The following is a 4,291-nucleotide window of genomic DNA, read 5'->3' on the forward strand; positions in this document are numbered from 1 at the left end:
ATATATATATTAAAAGGTTTGGAGGTGATGTACAGGTATTATATATTAGGAAAAATAAGGTACTCAGTATACAAGTTTTTAAAATTTCATGAGACATTTTAGAAAGACTCAGTAATTTTTCATACTATATTTGTTACCGTCTTTTGACACTATGCAGACACTGTTCCCGAATTTGTTTGTCTATCGATTATACCGAAACATTTTTTGAATCCCCTCTTATTGTCGTGATTCTTGATAATATATACGCAAATAAAACTCTATCCAGTGTTTTGTTTGTCTAAATCATTTGTATTGTTTGTTATCGTAAAAATCAAATATAAAAAGATAATTATGCTTTCGACATTTTACTGAAATATCTAAATGAATAATTACACTGGTAAAAATTTTGGGGGACATGCTGAATTATTGTATGTGAGTGTATGTACATCTGCGCATGCGCACACACACACATGCACGTGTGAGAGAGAGAGAGAGAGAGAGAGGAAAAGAGAGTATGTTAATAATTGGTGTTGTTATTTTAAAGAAATTTCAAGAATAACAATTAGAATTGTAAGATTTAGCAAAAGGTAAGATTTCCCAATTGGTCTTAAAAGCAATAATAGAGATTTTTAAAACTCTGATATAAAGATTTTCCGACGTTTTAATGGAATATTTGAATAAATAATTATACCAGTGAAGTCTTTCTTTGAACATGCTGGCAATATGTACATGTATGCACGCACATACACACACGCATGTGTGTGTGTGTAATTATATATATAAACATATATATAGATATATATACATAATACATACATGCATACATACATACATACATACATACATACATACATACATACATACATACATACATACATGCTTACAAAGATAAAAGCACACAAAATTAAACGAGTAAGATTATGAGGCAGAGAAAGGACAAACGAAAAATTTTCATAAAGTCAGAGAAGCGAAACAGGTTATTGGAAAACCGTAGAAAAGTGGAACGAACCGATAGCAGTGAAAGAAATGTACTGTGGAAGAAACAGAAGAGTCTATAACACTTTAGGTAATATTCTTTATCAAAGTGAAGGAAAAGGAATAAGAGACGACAGAGAAAAGAAAAAAACAAACGACATCAAATTTACTACGTCTATATACAGGATAGGGCCTGTAATGCGTAAAATGGATGTTGGGAGTGGAGATATAATGTAGATCATATAGAGAGTAGGTGGTGAGAGGGAGAGTGATTAAAAAGAAAATATAATGCATAGTCCAAAATTCCATCTTCATAACCAACTACTTGACAGAGATGAACATCAAAACAGTCCAAACTTTGCTTCCTTTCCAAGCTGAAGGAGAACCTCAGGGGCAGTCGTTTTAAAGATACTGAGAAGATGAAGGAGGTTGTGACTATGGTCCTGGAAACCGTCCCTTTCAGAACTTCTATGGTGCCTTCACGAAGTGGCTGGAGCGCTACAAGTGCACTGGAGTTAGTGGCTCTTACTTTGAAGGAGATTAGTTTTGTACTTCTTATAAATTAATAGATGTCTTTCCTGCAAAGATTTCAAATGTTCTCGAATGCACCTGGTAGCGTATATATCCGCGTATATGAACTTCTTGTGCGTGTGTGTGTGTGTGTATGTATGTATTTGTGTGTGTGTGTGTGTGTGTGTGTGTGTCTGTGTGTGTAATGTTATAATAAAAAAACACAAGTTTTATGAAATACAGCTACCCAGAGAAACTCTGGGCAGCTGTATTTCGCAAGACTTGTTTTTATTATAACATTTTTACTCTTTTAACTGGTCGAGTGCTATTCTACTTTGTTGAAGCCTAAACGCCGGAGTTTTAATGGTGGCAGCTGATGAAGGGGATGTTTCTATGTGGCCTGCTTGTTTGTTGCACCTTGTTTACCATTTTTGTCCTTGTTCTTTTGCCACGTCATGTACCCAGTTATGTATCTATATGTACATGTGGATGAACGTATATACATATATGTACATATATATGCATATACTCATATATTGTTTATATATATATTTATATATATATATATATATATATATACGTTCCACATGTGCAGTATTTGTATGTCATAAAGATAACGATATACATATGTGTTTGTATGTGCGTGTGCATGCGTCTGAACATGAATATATGTATGCAACCATGTATAAGTGCATTTATATATGTGGGTATACATACTGATATGTGTATGTTATTATATTTGTATGTTTATGTAATTAAATTTACACGCAAGTGTGTGTTAAATTGTGTGTATAAATATATGTACTTTTATGGGTTTTTTATTTCTTTGTCCTTAGTCGACAGGCGAGTGTATATGTGTGTGCGTGTATGGGATTTTACGTTGGTGGGGCGTTACAAGGCCCGACATTCAGCAAGAATACTGGTAACATGAATACATATATACATAAATACATACACACATACATATATATATATAAACATGCATATACATACATGTATATAAATGCAAATACATACATAGAAAAACGCGTGCGCACTCACACACACACACACACATAAAAGCACCCAGTACATTAAAAGTGTTTGTAAGCAGTCTAAGCAGTGACAACAGAGGGTTTGAGAGAGATCTTTAGTTTTGTTGATGGCAAGATAACGTGTATAGCGCTGGTTCCACAAAAAATGCACCTTGTATGTACAAGGTGTGTTCAAAAAGTATCCGACTTTATTTTCTTTCGCCAAAACTAATGACGCGTGGACAAAATCCTACGGGTGGGAGGTGACGCTAACTCTTCCTGCATTGTGTAAAAATTTTCGCGTCGGTAGGCTGCATCAGTTTCAGACTGTTACGTGTAGAGCGCGCATGTCAGACTTTCGTCTTCACCCAACGCATTGAGCAGGGATATTGCATCAAGTTTTGCCAAAAGCTTGATGATGCTCAAGCTCAAACCATCCAGAAGATTCAGCAGGGCTTTGGGCGATGATGCCATGGGTAAAACTCAAATCTAGGAGCGGTACAACCAATTCAAACAATGACGTACTGCAGTGGAGAGCGAGGCACGATCAGGCGGGCCGTCCACAGGCTAAAACGAGGAAACGATTGCGTTAGTTCGGCGAATAGTCGTGCAACAATTCAGAAAATTGCTCACGAAGTGGGAATAAGCATAAGGTGAGTGCATTCCATTTTGAGGAGGATTTGTGTATGTGGAGAGTGTCGGCGAAATTCGTCCCCAAGGTGCAGGCAGAGCAGCAGAAGCAACTCTGCATGGAAATCCCTCAGGACATGCAGGACTGTAAACCACAACCCAGGCTTCACGAAGACCATCATTACTGGTGATGAGACATAAGTTTATTACTTCTGCTCGATGCGTTCGGTCTTCTTGCGTGAAAACGAAAATCCAACGAGCGCACACTACACGTATGTACTCTAAGCGTAACAGCCAGAAAATGATGCGGCCTACCGGTGCTAAAATTTTCAAGCATGCGCAGGAAAGGAGTTAATGAGAAAGAGTTACACAGATAAAATATTGAGTATGAGAAGTGGAGGTGCAATGGCCCAGTGGTTAGGGCAGCGGACTCGCGGTCATAAGATCGTGGTTTCAATTCCCAGACTGGGCGTTGTGAGTGTTTATTGAGCGAAAACACCTAAAGCTCCACAAGGTTCCGGCAGGGGATGGTGGCGAACCCTGCTGTACTCTTTCACCACAACTTTCATTCTTTCTTCCTGTTTCTGTTGTACCTGTATTTCAAAGGGGCCAACTTTGTCATGCTGTGTCACACTGAATATCCCACCGAGAACTACGTTAAGGGTACACGTGTCTGTGGAGTGCTCAGTCATTTGCACGTTAATTTCACGAGCAGGCTGTTCCGTTGATTGGATCAACTCGAACCTTCAACGTCGTAAGCGACGGAGTGCCAACCCTGAGTTTGAGATGTAGTGCCACCCGACTAACCTACATTATAGGTATGTGTTTGTAAAGTGCTGTGGAAAGTGTAGATGAAAATGGGTAATGGAAGGGAAATGGAAAGGAAAAGGAAAAGCAGTGAAAGAGGTTCAGAATTATAAACGCCCTGGGCAGTGAGTTGTTTATATGGATGTTCACATTCCTTGATTTGTTTCAGTCGTTTGAGCTCGAGCACCAGGAAAATAAGCTTGCTTTTCAATTCACATAATGCTTATGTACATTTATAAATTAACACATGTATAGGTACGTATATACAAATTAATGCATATGTAAATCTGAATGCCATGCTGTATTTATGTATGTAGTTGTATGTATGTGTGTATGTATAATTATATATATATATATATATATATATATATATATAT

The sequence above is a fragment of the Octopus bimaculoides genome, chromosome 6, assembly GCF_001194135.2.
Source record: "Octopus bimaculoides isolate UCB-OBI-ISO-001 chromosome 6, ASM119413v2, whole genome shotgun sequence".
NCBI lineage: Eukaryota > Metazoa > Mollusca > Cephalopoda > Octopoda > Octopodidae > Octopus > Octopus bimaculoides.